At 43.5% G+C, this 18,109-nt stretch overlaps 1 long non-coding RNA gene across 1 annotated transcript; it reads right to left on the bottom strand.

The window, feature by feature from the left end:
• Positions 1-11,714: 11,714 nt before the first annotated feature.
• On the bottom strand, positions 11,715-14,412 carry LOC147975512 (uncharacterized). Its single transcript, XR_015602048.1, has 4 exons — positions 14,167-14,412; positions 13,839-14,090; positions 12,746-12,805; positions 11,715-12,109 (listed from the first exon to the last, which is right to left on the bottom strand). It is a non-coding gene; the product is annotated as an uncharacterized LOC147975512 (long non-coding RNA).
• Positions 14,413-18,109: the final 3,697 nt, after the last annotated feature.

The raw sequence follows: 18,109 nt of genomic DNA, 5'->3' as shown, positions 1-18,109 counted from the left end.
GTTGAGTTGAGACATGTAATGGAAAAGCAAAAGATTGTAATCATTGGAGAATCAATAAAGTTAGCATCGTTGGTAAAGATTTGGGTTTTATGAGTTGTTACTCTATGAAGAAGAATTTTGGCCATTCTGAGGATATGAGAAATATGGTCTATGGAAGATTTGTGCATTTTAAGGGTGGTAGTACCCTGTAAGAACCCTTGACCCCTGGAAAAGATAAGGATACTCCACTAAGTGGATTTCGGACAAAATGAATACGAGTTTTGTCTCGATATGTGTGATGCCCCAAGAGTATGTGGGATGAAGTTGGAGACCGTTAGTTGTTTGGACCAAATGTGATCAAGGAGTCAGAAGAGAATGTTAAGTTGATTCGAGATAGACTGAAGGTAGCTCAGTCCAGGCAGAAGAGTTATGTAGACTCAAAAAAACTCAAGGAGGTAGTCTATGAAATTGGAGACAGAGCATGTCTTCATGTGTTCCCTCGGCGAGGAGTTAAACGAATTGGAGTTAAGGTAAAGTTAGCCCCGAGATTTGTAGGACCATAGCGAGTTTTGGAGCGTATGAGAGAAGTGGCCTACAAGTTGGAGTTACCCGAAGGACTGTCAGGAGTTCAAGATGTGTTTCACGTTTCCCAGTTGAAGAAGTGCCATGCAGAGATGGCCAATACTCCCCTGTAAGGACGCTTGACCCTGGAAAGGATAATGATGTTCCACGAAGTGACTATGGACTTCATAAGTATAAGTTTTTATCTCGGTATGTGGGATATCCCACGAGGATGAAGAGATGAATTACTATTGGATATAAAGGAGGTATGATGTCGGAATTATGGATCAATGGAAACCCCATGATGAGTCTGAGTAATCATGTCCTAGTTTGGTGCCAATAGAAGGAAGGAAGACAATACAATTGGATGGATTTAAGAATACTAGGAAGTTGGAAGTTGCAATAATGATCAGTTGCCCGATGATAAGTTCAAGGACTACAAGTGATGAGATGGGCCATAACCCACAGGCCCCAGGACCTGCCAAGAAGCAAGCACATTCTTGCTGAAGGAAAAACCCTCGAAGTGGATATACCTTTGTCGACAGACGATTTTATAGGAGTTTACGCAAAACCTGAGAGTTGTGAAGGAACGATAGATGTTTGTTTGGCTTGCAGAATCAATGGATTTATCCGAACCTTGGTTCGTCGACGAGAGAAATTCTGCAATGCCCGTGAGGATGACTGAGTGTTAGTATGCGAGATTCGCTAAACTGTATACATGGTAATGATTTGGGTGCGGATGGATTGATCACCATACCAACTTACTCTCATTATTCGCCTTGCTATATGGGATGGTAAATCTGAGTGACTTACCTATAGTGGAGAGACGACGATCAAAACCTTGTTTAAGCCTTAGAATGGTATAGGTATTTTTTTCCCTTGTACAATGCAGCTTTGCCAACCGTAGGTTATACGGTGAGGATCAACCCAGACCCATTTCCTGCAGGAGAAACCACAAATTGTTGACCACCATGAGATATCGATAGTTGTTTAGTTTTGGCACCAGACCCGTCAGCTAAGAAGACCCAATCTCGGAAGAACCTTACCAACATGAAAGGATAGAAAAATTGTGGTAAGGTTATGCCACTACCGGAAGAGCCCGGATAAGGAATTATCCTGAAGATCTAAGAAGACCGACACTGTCAAGAATAAGGATGGAGTATATGAGTTTTGATAGAACCGTAACCATGCTTCTAAGGGTGGTAGCACCCCAGACCCCGGTGATGATTAATGGAATTTGAGGAGACCCCCAAACCCTAACCTTTTTCTTGCTAGCCTCTCCGAATCTCGAGGACGAGATTCCTTTTAAGGGTGGTAGGTTTGTAACATCCCAAAATTCTAAATTTTGGAATGTTATAATAAATAGATAGATTTGATTGATAGTTTGATTGATTGTCTGAAAGTGAGTGAATTCGAAACTTTTTGAAAGTTAAATGAGAGGGAATAAAAGGACTTTCCCAAACTTTCACCTTTTTTCTTTTGATCCCCGAGAATTCAAATTCTTTTCAGCACAAAACCCTGGAGAGAAGATGACATGACTTCTTCCATTTATTTAAATGACATGGGGTGTTGAAAATATTTGAATTTCAATTGGAAAATATTTCCATTTCTGAAACTTTATGCAACTCAATGATTTTCATGAGAGAAGATAAAATGACTTCTTCAAATTATATGAAATATGAGTTGGGAGTTTCAAAGAATTAAATTCAAAGTTCTTTTGAATTTATTTTCAATTTGGAGTTATTTGAGTTTTATTCAAATTATTTTTCTCCCAAAAATAAAATATATGGAAATTAGGGTAACATGATTCCCTACATTAGAAAATTGGAGAAAAATTAATTTGAAATCATTTTGGTATTTTAAAAATGATTTTTGTTGGATTTTAATAGACCAATAGCACTCTTTGAATTATTAGAATTTGTGTGTATTTTATTTAATGCTAGGAAAATGTTCACCGTGTAGAAAATCTTTTTCTGAAAATTTTGATATATTATATGCCTATATAATATTTTAGTTATTTTTGTTCTCTGAAAAAAAATGTTTATTAAAAAAAAAAACCTCCTTGCCAACTGGGCCGGCCCAGCCCACCTCCTCGTCGTCCCTGAGCTCGGGAAGGACTCCCGAGCCAGTACGCGCCGCCACCGTCCCATGGCCGGACTCAACGCCGCCCTTGCCCCTCCTCCAAGGCGTCGCCTCCCCCTTCTCCCCTATAAATGCACCGGACCCGCCGCCCGCTCCTCCTTCCTGCCGCGCCGCCGCCCGTCCCGCATCATGCCGTCGCCGTCGATGCATCTCACCACCGCCCCGCGCTGCAGGCACCGCCGCCACTGCTCGCCTGCATCGCCGCTTGCGTTTGCGTCCCGTCGTCGGAGTTGCTGCCCGCCATCGCCGGGGATCGCCGGAACACCACCGTTGCTGGAACCGCCCGCCGGCCGACCCACCACCCGACCCGCCGGTTTCTCCCGGTCCGGTATAAAAAAACCGTCCCCGGTTCGACGGTTTTCTTTTAGGTTTAGGTTTTCTTCGGTTTTGTTTAAGAACCTGTTTTTTTTTATTTAGTTTAGTTACTTAGCGAACGTTCATCAGATTAGATTCGGTAGCAAACGATTTTCGTTCTGTAAGTTTCTGTAGCGAGCGTTCGCTCGATAGATTTTTCCTTTTTTCTTATTATTTTTGGCCAGGGACCTATATGTGAGGATTTTCTTTACAGTTTAGTCCCTGTTCTTCAAACAAGCATAACTTTTTACTCGTTAGTCCAAATCCAACGAAACCAACGCCCACTTCTTCGTTACAATCTCCTCTATCCAGTAATCCAACCCAAACATGTTTTTGAAAAGTTTAAAATTTGAATTAGATCAGATTTGAATTCAAACTTTGTTTGATCATAACTTGAGTTTCGTAGCTCCGTTTGAGTTGATTCATTTTGCAAATCGAAGCTCTTGACCTAAACATTCTAATAAGGCCAAATTCACATAATTTTGGTACTGTTAGAAATTGTTTTATGTTGCAAGAGTTATTTGTTTGGTTTTGTTGTTTTCCGAATCGACTTCTTCGATCTTTTTGATCTTTTGAGTGATTGCTTATGTGTGGTTACTATTGCTTGCTTACGATAGATTGACCGGAGTGTGACGAGTAGAGCTATCAAGAATTTTGAGTGCGAATCGTCCTCATCAACATTACAGGCAAGTTCACACTTTGATCATATCCCCTTCCATACCCAGTTTTTTTTTGCATTAGATTAATCTTCACACATTGCATGATTAGGATCTAATTAAACTGTGCGATGGGAAGTAGATGAGGTAGTACCTATTACCTGTTTATTATCAAACCTTTGGGAGTTACTTCTACGTTTTCTTATTATGCCATGCTATGCTAGTAGACGCGGATTGGGTTTTGAGAGTATCCATGACAGATGTGAGATTGTTAATTAATGGTTTACCTAAGGTGGCAACTTAAACACACATCTGGGTGGATTGAGGCACCTGGTTATTCTAGGATTGCCTGTCTAGGCACCTGGGTAATCCAGGACTTGCCTGTTTTTCTTTTGGACCGCCATCCAGGCTCAAAGGGATCATGAGATTTTTCAAACTAGAAACTTCCGTGTGCAGCCACAAGCCATTATGGGCTCTGGCATAGTTGATTAAGTCGTGCGAACTCTTACAGGGTAGACTAGCAGATGTAGGGGAAAATAGGTGTACCGGTCTATCCATCGTAAGGTGCTAGCGCTTCTGAAAGACTGTGTCTCGGTCATCCGTTTCTCAAACACCATGTAGTGCGAGAAATCCAACGGAGGCGATCGAGTCTTGTGGGGAAAAGTGCGCAAACCTCTGCAGAGTGTATAAACTAATCATGATTAGCCGTGTCCCCGGTTATGGACATCTTGAGTATCTAGTTCTTGGATTATCCTGTTGATCTCATCACGTTACTTTAAATGAATATTGTTGGGTTTAATGATGTTACTTAATTGGGATTGAGAATGCTGTCAACCATTCTCAATGTTCAACAACCACCATGATAGTTAATTAAAATGTATTCCTTTGCAGTAGGGAAAAATTGGCTTTTCGCAAAAACCTTATAACCATAGAGCTTTTCCACCAGCCAAATATGCATGTAGTGATAGCCTTTATTCATCATTCTCTATGGTGTGAATTTGCCAGTACATTCAATGTACTGACCCTCTGTGGCTACAACGTCTCATGTTGTAGGATTTATCTTACGACGAGTAAGTGATACGTTAGGGTTACGATTTCTACACTCAACTTTGCCGTTGGTGTTGATGGGAACCCACAACCTTGTTACTTCCGCTATTTTGGATTTGAGGTAATAGTATTTACGTTACTTTTACATGTGATTTACCTCTGTTATAAATCCTCGAGTACTGTGTGTGTCAGCATACCGATCCAGGGATGACACTTAAGCACAGAGACTTGATCCATTCGGATCGGGTCGCTACACTCTTATATTGACTACTTCCGATGTTATGATAAATTGCCATTACTTCAATGACTGAGATTATAGTTTGTTAGTTTTCAATGAAGTTTATGATTCATACTTGAAACTGTGAATGAACTGTTACTTTAGCATAAGAGATCATGTGACAATATATATATATATGTTGTTATAATAATAATCATGATGCCCTCATGTCCATATTTTATTTTATCGACACCTCTATCTCTAAACATGTGAACATATTTTTCGATATCGGCTTTCTCTTTAGGACAAGCGAGGTCTAAGCTTGGGGGAGTTGATACGTCCATTTTGCATCATGCGTTTATATTGATATTAATTGTATTATGGGCTGTTATTACACATTATGGCACAATACTTATGCCTATTCTCTCTTATTTTATAAGGTTTACATGAAGAGGGAGAATGCCGGCTGCTGGAATTCTGGGCTGGAAAAGGACCAAATATTAGAGACCTATTCTGCGCAACTCCAAAAGTCTTGAAACTCCACGGGAATTATTTTCAGAATATATAAAAAATATTGGGCGAAGAAAGTACCAGAGGGGGGCCACCCACCGTCCACGAGGGTGGGGGCGCGCCCTACCCCCTGGGCGCGCCCCCTGCCTTGTGGGCCCCCTGGTAGCCCTTCGATGCCCATATTTGGCTATATGAAGTCTTCCGTCCTAGAAAAAAATCATAGGCAAGCTCACAGGACGAAACTCTGCCGCCATGAGGCGGAACCTTGGCGGAACCAATCTAGGGCTCCGGCGAAGCTATTCTGCCGGGGAAACTTCCCTCCGGGAGGGGGAAATCATCACCATCGTCATCACCACTGATCCTCTAATCGGGAGGGGGTCAATCTCCATCAACATCTTCACTAGCACCATCTCATCTCAAACCCTAGTTCATCTCTTGTATCCAATCTTTGTCCCAAAGCCTCAGATTGGTACTTGTGGGTTGCTAGTAGTGTTGATTACTCCTTGTAGTTGATGCTAGTTGGTTTATCCGGTGGAAGATCATATGTTCAGATCCTTTATGCATATTAATACCCCTCTGGTTATGAACATGAATATGATTTGTGAGTAGTTATGTTTTTCCCTGAGGACATGGGAGAAGTCTTGCTATAAGTAGTCATGTGAATTTGGTATTCGTTCGATATTTTGATGAGATGTATGTTGTCTCTCTTCTAGTGGTGTCATGTGAACGTCGACTACATGACACTTCACCATTGTTTGGGCCTAGGGGAAGGCATTGGGAAGTAATAAGTAGATGATGGGTTGCTAGAGTGACAGAAGCTTAAACCCTAGTTTATGAGTTGCTTCGTAGGGGGTTGATTTGGATCCATATGTTTCATGCTATGGTTAGGTTTACCTTAATACTTATTTCGTAGTTGTGGATTCTTGAAATAGGGGTTAATCATAAGTGGGATGCTTGTCCGAGGAAGGGCAGTACCCAAGCACCGGTCTACCCACATATCAAATTATCAAAGTACCGAACGCGAATCATATGAACGTGATGAAAACTAGCTTGACGAGAATTCCCATGTGTCCTCGGGAGCGCTTTCCTTTATATAAGAGTTTGACCAGGCTTGTCCTTTGCTACAAAAAGGATTGGGCCGTCTTGCTGCACCTTATTTACTTTATTTACTTGTTACCCCTTACAAATTACCTTATCACAAAACTATCTGTTACCGATAATTTCAGTGCTTGCAGAGAATACCTTACTAAAAATTGCTTATCATTTCCTTCTGCTCCTTGTTGGGTTCGACACTCTTACTTATCTTAAGGACTACGATAGATCCCCTATACTTGTGGGTCATCACTGTGTTGCTTCTTTTGTACTAAAATTGTAACTCTGGCGAGCTTTGATGAATTTGTCATCATCTTCTGCTTCACTCTTGCGTTCTGATTGATCAGCAAGCATGTCGAGCCGTGAACCGTCACCATCCTTTCTTTTACCTTTAATCTTCAGCACAGTACCAAGGATGCTTTCACATACGTTCTTCTCTACGTGCATGACATTGATGCAGTGACATACATGTAGAATCTCCCAGTAAGGTAATTTCCAGAACACTGATTTCTTCTTAAACACTTGATCCTTGGGTGTTAGTTTCACCGTCAAAGGGTGGTTCTTGCCAAGCACAACATTAAATTTTTTAGCCATGTTGTGGACCACCTCCCCTTCATAGGTTCTTGGGCCCGCACCTGCCTTTGCCGTACCATCAAATTCACCTTTCATCTTTCGGTATGGGTGATTTTTCCGTAAGAACCTAAATTGATGCAAATACATTGTTTTGCATGAGTTGGGAAGTCTTCTGCTAGCTGTCCTATCCATGCATGTCACACACCCTACATCTCCTCTTGTTTTCTGCCCCGATGTGTTGCCTAATGCTGGCATATCTTGAATGGTGTGCACCAGCATCGCATGTAGATCGAAAATCTCCTTTCTGTAAGCATCATAACATTTTACAGCAGGCGTATCTATGCACACTGTCAGCAGATCTTCTACTAGTAGCTGAAAGTAAATGTCGATGTAATTTCCAGGTTGCTTCGGGCCTTGGATAATCATTGACATCATAACGTATTTTTTCTTCATGCACAACCAAGGATCTAGGTTATATATGCACAGAAGCATTGGCCATGTGCTTTGATTGGTGCTCATATAGCCAAAATGATTCATCCCGTCAGTACACTCCCCCCGAGCCCTATACTTCTAGGATCCTTGGCAAATTTTTCAAACTTTTTGTCGATTAATTCCCAATGAGCCCCATCTTTCGGGTGCCTCATAAACCTATCCGCAATTCGCTCATCATGATCCCACCACAACCTCTTTTCCTCTCTAGGGTTTTCAAACAAACGCCTCAACCTTGGAATTAATGGCAAGTACCAAAAAACCTTGAATGGGATTCCTGTCTTGATCTCGTCATCCAATTTGTACTTGTCCTTTGCTCTCCTACGCTTGTATCATGCATGCTTGCATGTGGGACATGCACGAAAAATCTTTGTACTCGCCACGGTACAATATACAATCATTCACACAAGCATGTATATTTTGTACTTCAAGTTCCAATGGACAAACAATTTTCTATGCTTCATTCATCTTTCTGGGGATCACATTATCTTCTGGAAGAATTTCTTTCAAAAGACCTAACATCTGTGTGAAGCCCTTGTTTGATAGACCGTTTGCTGCTTTAAATCTGAGAAGCGCCATGGTGGCACTCAACCTAGAATATTTATTTTTGCAACCTGGATACAATTCTTTCTTGGAGTCCGCATCAATGGTTGGCAAATCCGTGTACCCAATCATATCCTTTTCTGGGCCCTCGAAATCTGCAATCATAGCAGCAAAATCTGGCATATCAAGATCGTTGTCATCTGCGTCGACGTCTTGGTTTTCCATTGGGCGTTTCGGCTTTCCGGTGTTCCATTGGTAGCTTGACGCCTCTGCCCCGATGTTGGATTCAACATCCATGTGACACTGATCGGGGTTTGGCATCTCGCTGCCCTGGGTATCTTCATCCATGACCTCCTCTTCACCATGTCTGGTCCAACATGTATGTCCATCCATGAATCCCCTAGAGACTAAGCGCATCTGGACATCTGCAACTTCATGTGACTCTGTATTGGCACAATCAGTACATGGGCACAGGATGTAATCCGCATCACCAATTCTCCTCTTTGCACTTTCAGCCAAATTCATGAACTCTGTCACGCCACTGATAAAATCTGCGGTTTTCCGATTCTTCATCCATCGAGATTGTTCCATCTGCAGCACACGAATGGTAATTAAAAACAAAACAACAACATTAATACATGGATTAACTTCTGCCCAAAGATGCATGCATAAATCACAAGGTTTTATTTTAATAATTACTGAGGGCGCTCCATGTTATTATCTAGACGTGTAATGACAAAAATTAATGGCCAGTCAATTTACACACAGACTACTAGTTACAACACTACAATTAGGAATTGAATACCTTAATTTAGCCACTCACGAAAAGAATACCTTAATTAATTAGTTGCGCGGTGACCTCCACCCAACAGATAGACAAGCCCGATGCGGCGGCATGCCGAGACAGCAGGGTTGAGGAGCAAAGCTTAGTGAGGCTGCCGCCTGAAGTTCTACCTCCACTATCCCGGCATCGACCGCGATGGACGTGTTCGAATCATGTTGCTGCCGACCTCAATGGTTGAGCTCCTCCTATCTCCCGCCGCAGACCAAGGATTGACCTCCTATGACGCTGCCACCTCCCACTGGCCGAGGATTGACCTCTTCTCCAGTAGCCGCTGCCTAGGCCGCCGCCGCCATCTCTATATGCAGGGCGGCTTTTTTACGGATATCCGCGGAGCGGCTGTTTACACGGTATCTCACCGTAACTCAATTATATGGACAGAGCAGTACATCACATACGGTTATGTAACGGCAACCGTGTCTAACCTACATTGTCTTCTCACACGGTTTGGTGCGGTAATCGTGTGTGATGTTGTAATACCTAACACAAACGACATGTACAAACAGTGTGATGTATACAACATATATATAGTGCCATTAGTAGTTCCCGACCGTTAACTTATCTCCACGGTTTCCCCATTTCTCCCAAATCCCTACATAGCCTCCAAATTCCCTTGCGTGGCATTGACATTGGGGGAATGCGTGCGAGTGGTGCTTATGGTTTCGGTGCGGCAGCTCCTGCTCGTATCGCCGCCACGACAGTCGCCGCCGAGCACTTGCCTAAGGTCATCAAAAGGCAGGTGTACTACGGATCTGAATCATCCTGTCAGGTTCCAATCTATCCCGATCTTTTTTAGCATGTCCAAAGTATAGCTCATTGCTGAATTCGTCCTGAATGATCCCCCCCCCCCCAGGAAAGCGATCTGCCGCCAGATTCGGAGCTTGACTCCAGACTCCCACAGCATGAGTTCGACTCTGAGTTTTGCTCCACCGAGAAGTAGCAAAAGCTGAGTTGTGTGCACGGGCACACTCCCGCTTGACGTGTATGCACGGAGGGATTCGACATTGGCGGGCGGTTTCTCAGTTGCCCCTTAGAGGTTAGTGCTAATTAAGTTCATCATTTTACTTCAGTGAATGCCACCACTCATCCAGAATACTATTTAACATTGGCAGGGATATTAGGCTTGTGCCTTTGTTAACTCGCTGGATGAAGAATGGCATGGCAGGGCTCAAAGTGTTATCACCAAGCTCGGAGAAGATAATGTAAAGCTGAAGAAGAAACTGGCTGATCTAGAATGTACAATCAGTACGATGAAGCAAGAAAGAATCAATTACAGGCAACAGATGAAAGCAAGAGACAAGAAGGAACTAGCATGTGTAGTTGTGGTTGTCGCATTAGCCATGTTCTATGCGTTGTTTGCAATGATGATTAGGGGTTTTGTTTGACAGTATTGCTAAAGCACATCTAGATGTGCTCTAAGTAATGCACATCTAGGTCACATGCCATTGATGTTACGCGAAGATTCTTGTAGATATTTTTCCGTGTCTTTTTTATTTTCCTTTCTAGTTTGATTATTACTGGATTTATCAATAAGAAGAGCTCAATGTATTGCTTGCCAACTGTCCTACTCCATTCGTACTGGTACCGATGCATAATCCCAAAACTCGTTCCTTGTTTTTGTCCAGAAAGAGGAAACCAGCCAAATAGCCAATAGGAGTCCTGCGCAACCCTGGGAATTTGGAGTGACTGGGTATAATTGCAGTTGATTATATCAATGGTTAGATAATACGTCAACCCCTGCTTCAATTCCCCCCCCCCCCCCGCGCGCAAGAAAAAAACCCCGCTTCAATTGGCAGTTCCTCTTCTCTGCATATCTCGCGCGCTTAAGTGTCCACCATCTTCATCGTCCCCGGCAGGCCGCCCTACACACTAGCACACACGCTGCAGCCATGTCGAGCGACAGCGAGGACGACAGTTCAGCCAGCAGTCTGCTGCCCGATGATAGGTCAACATCAGAATCATCCCGCTCGTCTTCCATGACTCCGGCGTCGAGCCCAGACCTCGATTATATCCGGTTCATGGAAGGGACGCCGCCTCCGGAGTCGTCAGATGACAACCAGACGGATGAGGAGCCGTCGGAGGATGAAGAAGAGGACAACGATGATGATGAGGAGGAATGGTCAAACAAGGAGGACGACGATGACGGCAACGACGATGACGACGACGGCGACAATGAAAACCAACGGTCAGCGGCAAGAAGCGTCCTCACCAAGATGATGTCGCGGGCCAATCAACAACAACAACAACAACAACAACAACAACAACAACAACAAGAAGAAGAAGAAGAAGAAGAAGGACTAAATTAAGCAGACTGTATATATCTCTGTTTATGCTGCCAATCTCATCGCAGACAGTTAGTAATATGTATTCGACAGAGATCTTCTACATTACCACCCACATGTTGGTTTGTTGAACTGTGTGCCCTGGCGAGCACACAGTTCACAAAAAAGACCGTATGGGCTATCTATAATGATTGCACACAATTCTGATTACCGACCTGTTTGTCGGGCATCACACACATCTTGTTACGCCGAATCGTTTGTGTTCACCTCAATCATCGCAAATGGTTCATCGGAGTGAATTGTACGCCATATATCGCACACACCTTGATCTGGTTACCCGTTTCTGTTGTTCTATCTCATCGCAAACAATTCGTACAGATCAACCGTATGCCCTTCATCGCACACGCAACTAAAATCTGAACCTTGTTTGATGCATCCTCCATCGCAAACGTTTTGCATCTTTTTTGACGGTTTTCATACACCACCTTTTGCAATTATTTCATCACACACAGTTTCTCGAAGGGTCTCTGTAACGACCTGAATCTGATAAGATTCGATGTCTCTATGCTCATTGTGCTAGTCCCTAGATCGACTCGCTAGCACACACAGTACATATGAATATCAAATAACATGTGCATCATTTACTACAACGTATGATCCAGAATTCATAAAGTATTACAAACTGAGTAGCACATAGCTAACTTTATTCAATAATATCAGCGGAAAGGTAGCATAATAAACGACGAGTCCATCAATGCCCACTAGAGAACATGTCGAGTGAAGGCTCGCGACCCTACTGTATCTCACTGATTATCTGAAAATCCTGCAACATGACAAGTTGCAGCCACAAAGGGTCAATACATTGAATGTATTGGCAAATCACACAAAATGATATAGCAAACCTACATCCACAAAGCAATGTATGACAAACAAAACACACAAGTTAGTTTGGAGAAGAATGTCTTCACCTACCTCCACTACCTGAACTCACAACTGTCTCTAGTTTACTCGCCCAAGATAACCCAAAGATTCTAAATAAACATGACAAGAACTTCAGAAGTATGTCTCAAGTGCGCTCTGTCAGTGGCGCATTCTCTAGGAACAATAGAGCGCTATGCCAAGGACGCATTTACCTGATTTATGTTCCGAAAACTATACCTCGCCTCAAGTGCGCTCTGTCAATGGCGCATTCTCTAGGGACAATAGAGCGCTCTACCAGTGACGCATTCACCTGGTTAATAATCCCGAGCCTACGGCTATAAACACTCACCACTTTCATGGATCACTCGACACATGCCCACGTCTACCATAGCAAGTTGATCACACCATAAAAAAATACAATCAATATCAGAATATGACCACAGAGAACATACATATCAAACCAAGCACATGTCATAGCATAAAAACCACACATGCATAGCAGAATATAGGATGAGCAAAATCAAAAGTGCAAACTTGCCTTGAACGGTGCTGAAGTACTCTAACGATTAATTCCGATCCGCTTCACACTCCGGACAATCTATACGATTAACGTTGGCACCAATAAATAAACCGTACTCACATAACACCACAATAAAGTAAACAACAATGAATTCAAATAAAACTTAAATAACAAAAAATATCAGTAGGTATATATTATCTACATGCTAGTAGGACCACAATGCAAAAAGAATCAACTAATTTGGATCAACAGTTTAAAAGATATGGCCTCCGAAAGTTTGAATTCAAGTTTAAACAACTTCAAATTTGAATAGTTCAAAAATGTGAAATTTTGGTTCTTCGGTATTCTCCTGGTCTCTACGAGTACACAGGAAAAAGAATCGATGAATTTGGAGTTCCGGATGTCAAGATAAACCTAAATGAAAATTTGATATGGAATCTGCCAAAATAAATTGTGCTAAAACAGATTTGTGGAAGAACTGCTGCGGCAGCTGTGGATGTGCCACGTGTCGCATTGTCATTGGCTATAAACCATTTGCTGTGGGGCTTAAACGACGAACGGCAACAACTTACAGCCTGTTTGGTAGTTTAAAGGAAAGGGAATGGGAGTTTTTAAGAGGGAGTTTGTTGGGTGATTAGGCTTGGAAAGTGGACTGTTAGTCCCAGTCTCATGTTTGGCTACTGTTGAGAATTGCTTGTGGGAATTTAATAGAAAAAATAATTCCTCTGTTTAGTTCGTGAGTCAAACTAATAGAAGATGCTGAGGACACGTTTGTTTACGTACAAAATTGAACCAGCCCTTGTTTAACGCAACAAACAAACTGTTTTTTGTTTGCTAATTCCCATTCCCTGGCTGAATTACCAGCCCTTCCCTGGGAAGAGATTAGAGGGAGTTCACCCCCTCAACTCCCCATCCCTTTTCTTTCTCAATTCCCATACCCTCCAACCATACAAGTGATTTTTAGTCTCCCACTCTCTCAATTCCCATTCCCTACTTCAACTTCCTCCGAACCAAACAGGTTGTTAAGGAATAACTGTTCGGCAGAGAACAAAACAATGTATGATCTAATCTAGGCCGTTTAAAGTAGATCAGCCGACGCTAGGTGACTCACCGGAGAAGAACAGAGGCCGGCCGCCGGATTTGAGGAAGAACGGCACGGGGCGGCTCGGGCGGCGATGGTGGCGCCTGCTCCGGTGGTCTCCAGACTCCCGAGGGTAGCGTACGGGGCGTGGATCCCTGCTGCGGTCTCGACGACGTCCTCAGCGGCGTCGGTGGCGAGCGGGGATGACGGCAGAGGGTGGCTGAAGCTTGGGCGGTGGGGTGTTCATTGGGGCGAGCTCGAAGCACTCGGGTGGATGCTTCCCTGCAAGAACTAATAGGTGAGGGAGAGAGACGATACCAAGGGGAAGAGACTAGGGGCAGGAGGAGAAGCTGGGAACCTCCAGAGGCGATTTAATCGACCGGCAGAAGCTTCAGACGGCGGCAAACTCCGGCGAGATCTGGGCGCCGTTCTAGGGCATGGAAACAGGAGATTTTGGCGAAAATCGGACAAGAATGGCAAGGGGATTATTTATATGGAGTCAGGACGGGGCGAGGGGCAGCAGATCGATCGATATCGATCCGTCTGAGGTCGGGTGCGGCAGCTACATGTGTTCCTGACGAACACGGCTTCAGGAGGGAGATGACAGGCGGGCCACGGTAGTCAGCGGAACAGGGAAGAAAAGAGGAAAAACAAAAGTAAGGCTGCGGGGTGGGCTCTGCTGCGCCGAGATGGGCCGGCTTGCTGTCGCTATGCTGTTGCTGCCTCAACGCACTGGGCGAGGAATAGAAATGGGCTGCGACTGTCCAAACCCATACGAACAGTAATATCTGGCTGAGTAATTATACTGAACAGAAGGTCTATTTGGCTAAAAATAAAATAGAAGATCACTTCCTAAAAATACCAGAACACACAGTAAAAACATTACTACTAATATCTATTGTGAACATTTTTAAAACACATATGCACTTTTGAAAAATTATATTTTATGCAATGCAAGCACATAAAGAACAACATAATAACCACTATAAAACAATTTTGAGTTTCTATAAAGACAAAAATAATTTAGGTAGACACCAGAATATATTCTTAGCATTTTCCAAATATAATTAATAGGGGAGAAGTCATATTATCTCCACTCCAAATATTTTTGCCTTGAGTTGGAAAACACTTTGAATAAACAAAAATAATAATAATTCAAATATGCATAGAAATCATGATGACAAAGAATGATCCTATTAACATTCCAAATCTGAAAATTTGGGATGTTACAGTCTTTGATCATAGTGTCGCGTTAGCAGCATCCTGCAGCAGTGTATCATCAATTTCATCCTCTCCCAAGATTGTGCAACATGTTCATGATCAAGTTGCTTGAAATTCATAATATCATTCCTAAGGGAGATGATCTTAGCGGGAGGAAAGTACTTGGAAATAAAAGCATCTTTACACTGATTCCATGAACCAATACTATTTTTAGGCAAAGATGAAAACCAAGTTTTAGCACGATCTCTAAGCGAGAATGGAAATAGCTTCAATTTAACAATATCATTATCCACATCTTTTTTCTTTTGCATATCACGCAAATCAATAAAATTATTAAGATGGGATGTGACATCTTCACTTGGAAGGCCAGAGAATTGATCTTTCATAATAAGATTCGGCAAAGAAACATTAATTTCACAAGATTCTGAATTAGTAGCGGGAACAATCGGAGTACTAATAAAATCATTATTATTGGTGTTGGAAAAGTCACACAATTTTGTATTCTCTTGAGCCATCATGACAAGCAAGCAATCCAACATAGGAGCACACAAAAGGCAAGCGAAGAAGACGAACGGAAGAGGGGCGAAGAAAAGGCAAATCTTTTCGAAAATCGTTTTAGAAGTGGAGGAGAGGAAAATGAGAGGCGAATGGCGAATAATGTAATGCAAGAGATGAGATTTTGTGATGGGTACTTGGTATGTCTTGACTTGGCGTAGATCTCCCCGGCAATGGCGCCAGAAATTCTCCCTGCTACTTCTTGAGCTTGCGTTGGTTTTTCCCTTGAAGAGGAAAGGGTGATGCAGCAAAGTAGAGTAAGTATTTCCCTCAGTTTTGAGAACCAAGGTATCAATCCAGTAGGAGACAATGAACAAGTCACCGAATACCTGCACAAACAAACACCAACTTGCACCAAACGCAATAAAGGGGTTGTCAATCCCTTCATGGTTATTTGCAAAGTGAGATCTGATAGAGATGGATAAACGATAAGTAATGTTTTTGGTATTTTTGGTTTATGGAACGGAAAGTAAAAGGTTGCAAAGGAAGTAAATAGAAAACTAAAATTGTAGATGAGAAACTTATATGATGGAAAATAGACCCGGGGGCCATAGGTTTCACTAGAGGCTTCTCTCGAGATAGAAAATATTACGGTAGATGAACAAATTACTGCCGAGCAATTGATAGAAAAGCGCAAAGTTATGACGATATCTAAGGCAATGATCATGAATATAGGCATCACGTCCGTATCAAGTAGACCGACTCCTACCTGCATCTACTACAATTACTCCACACATCGACCCACTCCTACCTGCATCTAGAGTATTAACACTGCTGCAGGATGATCCAAACGTGACACCACGATCAGAGACCCTTCGACGAAACTGTGTTCGATGCCATAATCACAAACGGTGGTGTAAAAGAACCGTCAAAAAAGGTGCAAAACGTTTGCGATGACGGATGCATCAAACACGGTTCAGATTTTAGTTGCGTGTGCGATGCAGGGCATACGGTTCAGTTCAATTAACTGTTTGCGATGAGGAGGAACAAAAGAAACGGGCAGCCAGATGATGGTGTGTGCAATATACAGCATACGATTCACTAGGATGAACTATGTGTGATTAGGCAACACAATGGAAATGGTTCAACTGAACAAGATGTGTGTGATACGTGGCAAACAGGTCCATAATTAGAAATGTGTGCGAAGACCAATAATAACACAGATGATTGCTGCTAATAAGCCATGTAATTTGCTCTGTCTATAGAAGTATAACATGTATATATATAACTGAAATAAACGTCCAATTACATAAGTGACTATACAGATCATTCGCACACACCTCAATAAACAATTGCATGCATTCTAAAGTAGGAGAAACGATCGTCTAGTCATCTACTTCTTGTGACGCTCCGGCCACTGTTCTGTGGCTCGATCCCTCATCTGGGGTAGGAAGAAGATAGTTCCTCATGTCAACGATCTGCATGTACATCTCGTAGCTTGTGTACATGTCCTTGGCTGCATACTTGACGTGTTCTTCATCAAGTCTCTCATGCCAAACCTTGTGCCACACGTTCTTGTCCTTCTTGATCTCTTCCTTCACCTTCACATAGTAGGGTCGATGATGGCCGAGGCGAGGTCAACCAGGGAGTTCAGTTTGTTGTTGTCGCTCCCCCAGACCTTGTAGTGGTGCTAGATGTTGACAAGATTCGGGCATTTCAAGCCCTAAACCTTGAGCGCTTTTGGATCGTTGGTGGTGTCCACCGTAGCGAAACTGTAGTCGGAGCTGTTGATAAACCTGGAGAAATGCTCGCAAGGCCTTGTGGCTAGGTGGTAGTGGTAGACCAGGACGTCATATCGCACTCACAACTGGGGGATGGCAACCTTCTGATCGTGCCCCGCACGACCCATGGTGTACTCAAGGTGGAAGCCGATCACTTGGTACTTGTCCTCGTCAAGGAACTACTCCATAGTTTGGATGGAGCACTTCATCAAGATCGAATTGTTCGTGTACACCACCGAGAGAGCCGTCCCCCTCACGTGGGTGTCCCCGACGTGTTGCGTGGTGAACTGCCCGCCATTGTCGTCGGTGGCCGCTGGGAGCGCCATTGGAGCCACGGGGAGCGCCATTGGAACCGCTGGATGTCCTCTCTGTATGTGTCCTCGTGGGTGTGCTTATTATGTCGTGTGAGACGAGAGATGAAGGTAAATGTCCGCAGGAATAATAGGGGGTCGGGCAGCGTGGATTCTCGGCGTGTTCGCATGGCAGTTTTTGCAACGGTTAACTACATTGCCGCATCGCGCCCGGCGCAACCGCATGCACACGAATGTGCGTGATCATGCGCCGGCCCCAAACACAGGTAGTGCGCGTGGAAGGACGAGGGCAGAGCACCCGGAGGGACACGAGAGCAGAGCGCGTGCGGCGGGACGCTAGCAGAGCGTGTTGCGGCCGCCTGAACCGCAAGCAACTACAGGCATAGAGCAGTTGAACACGTAGGAAATGGTCGCCTACAAGCCGGTTGACAGTTGCGTCGCTGCATAGAGAGCGACCGTGTGCTACTACCTTCGTCTAGTCTATAGTCCCCTT

Source organism: Triticum urartu, chromosome 4A (assembly GCF_056163025.1).
Source record: "Triticum urartu cultivar PI428250 chromosome 4A, HENAU_Tu73, whole genome shotgun sequence".
NCBI classification, from domain to species: domain Eukaryota; kingdom Viridiplantae; phylum Streptophyta; class Magnoliopsida; order Poales; family Poaceae; genus Triticum; species Triticum urartu.
This window is presented reverse-complemented; position numbering and strand designations above follow the sequence as displayed.